Source organism: Quercus lobata, chromosome 11 (genome assembly GCF_001633185.2).
Source record: "Quercus lobata isolate SW786 chromosome 11, ValleyOak3.0 Primary Assembly, whole genome shotgun sequence".
Taxonomy (NCBI): Eukaryota; Viridiplantae; Streptophyta; class Magnoliopsida; order Fagales; family Fagaceae; genus Quercus; species Quercus lobata.
The window spans coordinates 20,417,010-20,423,963 of record NC_044914.1 but is presented as its reverse complement, the minus strand read 5'-3'; the positions used below and the strand labels follow the sequence as shown (position 1 = coordinate 20,423,963).

General features: G+C 40.4%; 1 pseudogene; it reads right to left on the bottom strand.

The window, feature by feature from the left end:
• Positions 1–3,835: 3,835 nt before the first annotated feature.
• Positions 3,836–5,820, bottom strand: LOC115966556 (annotated as a pseudogene).
• Positions 5,821–6,954: the final 1,134 nt, after the last annotated feature.

The following is a 6,954-nucleotide window of genomic DNA, read 5'->3' as shown; positions in this document are numbered from 1 at the left end:
AAATAAAGGATACCAATGGGTACAAATACTAAGTGAAATACCTTAAGTAAAATACTGATGCGATAGGAGCATATTCAAAATTTCAATAAAGATAAATGTATAAGTGACAGATATAAAAAAGAGAGGCAATAGATAAAAGCCCATAAAGGGCAAAATGTTTACATCAAAGCCTGAAAACGAAGGGGCACCCACTATTTTCTGAAAATAAGGTAGAATACTTAAATACAAGTTTTAAATAAAAAAGGAAAAAACTAAGACGGAGGAGCATCCACGGCAGTCGGGTTCACAATATTTTGGTCAGACGGGACTTCGACAGATGAGACCACAGGGGCGATGGGGCTTTCAAGAACAGGCTGAGCGATGACCAGGTCATTATCCTTCGGGTCTTGTTCCACTGTATGGGCAGAATCGTCAGGTTCTTCACTGACGGTGTCATCTCCCCCAAGAGTCATCAGTACTGCGTCGTCTAAGGTGATCTTGGATAGGTCAAGGTCGAGGTAGACGAACCTAACTTGCTTTAAGCAGTCGTCGAATCCGTCGCTATAGTAATTCTGCCATGGCATTGGCCTTGGCCTTATCAACCTGTTCACAGAGGGTAATCAACTCCAGCCTCAGATCAGCCTTCGCCTTCTTCGCTTCTTCTTAGAGATGGGATTCCTCCTTCAGTTTGGTAGTTGTAGCTGTCAGCTTCTCTTTGAGAATGCGGACGACCTCTTTAGACTGGTCCCGCCCCTTATTTTCTATCTCTTAACGCTTGTGGTACCGATGGATCACCCTTTCGTTGGCAATGCACCTATCTTGAAGCTCCATCTTACGCGCCTACGCCTGAGTCAAGATGTCCGTAAAAAAAAGAATGAACAAAAAAGCTCATAAAACCATAACTTGAGAGGAATGTACCTTGGACAAGTCGAAGAGGCCCGACGCCCCTAAGTCCTTCGTGGTCTAATCAGCGCAAGGATCCAAGTTCGTCTCATTGATGATTGAGTCAACCATCTCGATGGTATGATCCTTGTGTGTAAGCAACCTACGGCGGGGCCTTGAACGACGGGGCCCTTCCCCGTCATCAACCCTTTACCAACCCCATGGCTAGGTTTGGGGGCGACGGCTGTTTCGGTTGCTTGTCACTGACTGGGGGGGGGGGGGTTCTGTCCCTTTCTTGTGCGACTGTCATCTTTGCCGTTATTTTTTCTTTTCAGCGACCCCTTAGCGACGACCTTGGAGGCTGACGCTGAGGACCCACCTTGCTCCTGCTGCTTGCGTGTCGCAACATCCTGCCTCACCAACGCCTTCTGCCTACCTATCTCCATCTTTGAAAAAGACGGGACAAATTAAAAATGGACGAGTAAGATGTAAAGAAAGGTTTGATAAAAGTAATGATGGGTGAAGGAACTTACACCGTCGTGAAGAGGTGTACAATCGTCAGGCTACAGGCCTTAGCTCCGGACCACCACAGAAGGCATGGAGAGTGTCAAGGGTCACCGAGTCCTTCCACTTCCATTCTTCCAAGGGGATGGCCTAGACCTTCCTCAGAAAGTTTTCTTGCTTGTCGGTTATATCAGGACGGATAGAGGTTGAAAAACAAGAAAAACATAGTGTTAAACACGAAACCAAAGCTATCATGGATACAAAAGCCAAAGACTCACCAGACTCCTTGACAATTCCCCACGTATTATCAAACCTGTCAGGCATGCTTGCCCATTCTTCAAGCCTACACACCCAATCCATCCCCTAGACAAAAAAATACCTATTTTTCCAATTTCTGTTAGAGTCTGGCATGTCCGATACAAGCTTGAGCGATGGCTTTACTAGCTAAAAAATGGTAGATACCCTTTGATGAGGATATCTGCTGGGGCTTGTAGCAATAAAAGAACTCGTCAAGTATAAGCCGACGGTTTCCTCCACCCAACTTACCCCATATCACTTTAGCACCAACAAAAATTCTCCATGTGTTTGGGGCAATCTGGTTGACGGATAGGCCTAGGTAGTTGGCAAGTTGACAGTGCAGTTCCATCAATGGCAACCTTAACCCCACAGTGAACATAGTATCGTACATGCCCACATCTGCCGTTTTACTCGAATAACATCTCTTAAACTTGTCTAGCAGACGGATGGGGATGCTGTTGGGGATTTGATGACAGTCACAAAGGGTGTTAAAGACCTTTTGAGACATGGACAGATAGAAGTCATTCATTATCCATATCTTGGGTAAAATAGAAGGCCTACTACCTCTCTCGTCTGTCTGGTCTATTAACTCGTTGCTTTCTTCGTGACTCCCTTCATCACTCTCTTTTTCCTCCTCGTCTTCCCTCTCCTCTCCTTCCTCTCCCTTGTTGTCCTCTCCCCAATCTGCTTCATAATCTTCCTCTTCCCCATCATTAGCAGACGGTTCCCTTTCTAGGGACCAGGTTAAGCCTTCTTCAGGCCAACGACCTAACGGGTAGACCTCGTTGTAGCCCGCACCTTCACGGACTGACGACGACTGTTTACTCGTTGCTTCACAACCACCTGACATCTATTCACCTGCAAGTGACGAAGGGATTCTAAGAACCTAATCGATGGGTCTCAATATAGATGACGACAAACTAAAAAGAAAAGAGAGGAAGTAAAGGAGAAGGAAATAACTTACAAGGCGACGGATTCCTCGAAAGCAACAAAGTGATTCAAAGGACGAGCTCTGAGAACAACGGATGGACACAAGCGCTCTGATCTTTGAGTTTCTCTAGGAATAAAAATAAGATAAAGAGGACAAATGAAGGGGAGGTGGACTATTTATAGGTGAGGAAGCACGGTAAATGAAGCGACGCTTGATTAGAAACTAGGCCAACTAACAAGTGCCACGTGTCACCTTGCATTAAAGCTTAAGGGCGCCTACTCCATTTAATGACACCCTCTTTGATAAAATAATTAATAGTCATAAATACCCATGTACTCCGCGGCCCGTCAACCGAGACCAACGAGACCACGAAGTAGGGAGTAGCTAATAGTGGCATTTTTGACAAAGGCTTAGTACACCTAGACAAGTTGTGCAAATAAGCTGACGGCGTCAACAACACCACAAAACTGATGGACCTAGGCCAACAACTTGCCCACTTGACAACCCCATGGATGGTGCTTGACGGGCACCTTTATGAAGCCAACGGGAAACCCTCTATAAAGCCGATGGGAACCCTTTAGGGGCTGACGGGAAGGGGTAACCGACGGGTCCACCGTGGCCTAGCATGGTCCCCACGTATGCGTATACATGGAAATGCCTTGTGCACCATACCAAATAAAACCCATAGTTCACCTATATCTCCCTTATAAGGAAAGGGGCCCTGAAATTTTGGAAACCCTACGCGCCAAGCCCTTTCCGCAAGGAAAGATCCCTACATTCAAGGGATTCCAATTCACCACTCACTACTATATAATCGCTAAACCTCCATTTCTCTTAGGTATGCATAATTCCCCAATTTTGGCAGTTTAGAGTTGTAGAAATTCTCTTTCTAACTTAACCTTCGGAGGGTATTTGGCCGGTACCACACCAGTACTCTCTGTAAAGTCTTCTTTGTGTTTTCTGTTTTGCAGGTTCCTTTAAGAGCACGTGAGGACCGTGCGGCTCACTGACGATTTTTTGCATCATCATTTCTTTTCGTTATTAAACTGAAAATCTTTCTCTAGGACCCTTGATCTATTGGCTTACTCCAATAAATAAAGAAGTTTCATTACATACGGTTTTTCATCTCCTGAGCTTACACCAAAATGGAAATAAAATTCAAGAACAAATAGAATACATTTTTTTTTTTTTTGGGGGAATAACTATAATCATCCTTTGTGGCTTAGCTTGGAGCCCTTTTGATCAGTTAATCTTAGAACACACTTTGCAAATTTCACCTTCAGTACCAGACTTGAGGCCAATGTTGCTCATCTTCACCATGGACTTTCCGAATTGCACATTGAAGGCATTTGAACAATACTTCTAGTGGAGGCGTCAGTCCATAACTTTTGATCAGACTTATGTACTCCTCGGCCATTCCTCAAGTTGGAGAAGAAAGATGAGTTGAATCTGTTTTGGCTACCCGTGTCTAGCCTAACACGCCTTGTGGCATCACCATTTTGTGGGCAGAGTGCTCGTAATTGAAGAAGGAAATGTTGGGTATGTTTTAAAATTTAACCCCATGATGTTTTGTTGTAAAGCCCAAGCCCATGCTCTAGAATTTTCCTTGACCGGCGTGGGAATTTTTGGCAGCAAACAAAACCCTCAATCTTCTCATATTTCCTTATGAAATAGTCAGCCACACCTTCTCATGTTTTGTAGAAAATACATAGCGGCTTGTGACATTAATGGGAAAGAAAATTCATTTGTTTTTGCCTTCCCTTTTTCACTCTAATCATCTTTAGCCACTTCCTTCTTTTAGAGCTCTATGACTATCAAAAATAAAAAAATAAAATAAATCTGCATATATATGATATTAGTTAAAAATAATAAAACATATATTACTTTTGTTACTCTAACTACTTTGTTTTCTGCTGAAAATTTTCTCTTGGGCATTTGTGATGAGTTCGAAACTCTGTTTGTGAGTGCACATTAACAGAGTTGCCATTGTATCTTGGAGAGTGACTGCTTGAGCCATTTGCACTGACAGATTCATTCCAGTGAAGGTGAAATCTCTTTTTAAGGACAGCGGGTTTAGTTCTGTGCCTCGGCTATAAGTTTTACTTAATCCTTAATTTTATATGCTTTTGTACATGTCTATTTTGCTTATAAGTTAATTTGAGCATATTTTGTTTTATTGATATATTATTGATATTGCTTTGTAACTTTGTTAATCAATTTGGACAATTTTCCAAACTATACTTCCAACAGGAAACTGGGGTTGATTGTAGGATCGGCACCATTTCCAGTAGTAGTGAAGTTATACAATCTGTACTGAAACAACTGGCAAGCCAATAGTATGGCCACCTAGTCAATAGTTAATTGAAATAAATAGAAGTTAGATGAAATGTAATAAACTAGGACACGTACTTTTTGGGTAAATCTATAGCTATAATAATAAAAGACGAGGATTTGAATTGTAGTTCACTGAACTATAAAGTTCTTGACTGTAAAACACATTCTTGAACATGTAGCTAGGGATATAAAAAATGATTTATTAAATGATAACGCGTTGGTGCTTATCAACAAGAGTAACAAGATCTCGAGCGTTTAAACCTTTCGCTGAAAACTTCTTCTTTTGAGCATCAATGGATTCTGTAAAGCCAGGCAAATAAGTAGTATCAGAAGCCAATGATACCCGACCATCTTTGCGTCCGGTTGGCACCTGCCAATTTGGCCCATTTGTCCACAAGAAAAATGCAAAATATGATTAATTACACGTAAAAAGCATGTAAAATATATAACAAATTAGTCTGATGAATGTATAAAAGCATGAGATCAAGTACCAGAATGACAGAATCACGAGCAGCTAGAGCAAGTATATCAGCACAAGAAACAACACCAGGGCATGCAGCTTCAAGCTGTGTCTTGGCATCGTCAATAACTTCATATCCTCTCAAACCAAGGTTAGGTCCGGCTGTTTTCTCAGTGTTAGGCCCATCAATAAGGACAGAAGCATCGTAACCCTGCACGAAACAGTCATGAAAGTGCATCCTTAACAATCCCGGAGCCACAGTGGGATTAGATTGGAAATGAGCTTGAACCGTTGAGCGAACAATGGATTCAGCTCGAGGGCATGATTTGGAGTAGAACCCAACACAAGTGGCTTGGCAATGTACGTAAGAAACACTCAAAGAGAGCAAGAGAAACACCAAAAGGGATGTTTGGATCAAACGTGCTCTCTCCATTAATGCAATAACAGGATAAGGATAAGGAAGAGATTGGAGTATGTTGAGCTAAATTGGAGGTTTTGTATTTTCAAATTTGTAGTAGCTCTAAGCTTTGCTTGTGGTATTGTGAAAATGAAGGAGGAAAATTAATATATTTATAGGATCATGTGAGGTGAAAATTCGGAGAGAGAGTAAGCAAAGTTTGCTGATCATAGCAAAGTTAGAGAATAATTAGATGGCCTGCAAATTTAATAGCAGTAGTGAGCTTACCTTTGTTTTGTAATGATTTTTATGGATTGCATGGGACTATTCCGCGTGAGAAAATAGCCCTCGTGAAACAATTGTCAAAATCCAACCAAATAAAATTCATATAAAATTACAAAAAATATAATAAAGAACTTTATAGCATTAATTTACATTTTTTTTCTTCATCGCCAATACAATTTGCATAAAATGGATTGTCAAACGTCAACGAATGACATAATTATTAACAATTAAAAAGAAAGAGACAAGAAGGATTAGGATAAACTATGTTGATGGCCTATTTCAAAGTCGCAGCCCCCGATTGAGTGGGGCTGCTGGCGGCAATACCAACAAGCCACTACTATAAGTACACGTCTATCCTAAAAATGAAGAGAAAATGCTTTATAGCATTTTCATAATATTTTCACAACAAATTTAATGTGGTAGGTTGTTGCAGGTTGTTATTAGTATGGTAGAAAAGTAATTTCAATAGTACACTTAAATTAGAATCAATAACAACTAACTACCTATAATTTATTGTGAAAATATTGTGGACGTAGCAGTTTTAAAAAAATTGCTATTTTTTAGCTCATTTTTTAATCTTATATCAACAATGTGGATTGCCTATTTCAAAGTTTGCCCAAATTAATAATGTTGACGACCCTATTGCATGAGTTGTTTACGTATGCCTCAAAAAAAAAAAAAAAAAAAAGTGTTGTTTATGAAATGTTTTTATCGAACTATTTTAGGTTTCATTTGTTCAAATTCGTAAGAACATGGCGAGTGTCATAAAATTCAAGAGCCACCCTAATTTCAAATACTTTTGTAGTAAAATATAATTATAATGGCTGTAAACATCTCTCTTTTTTATATTTCTGCTTATTTTATTTTATTTTTTACTTTTTAAGA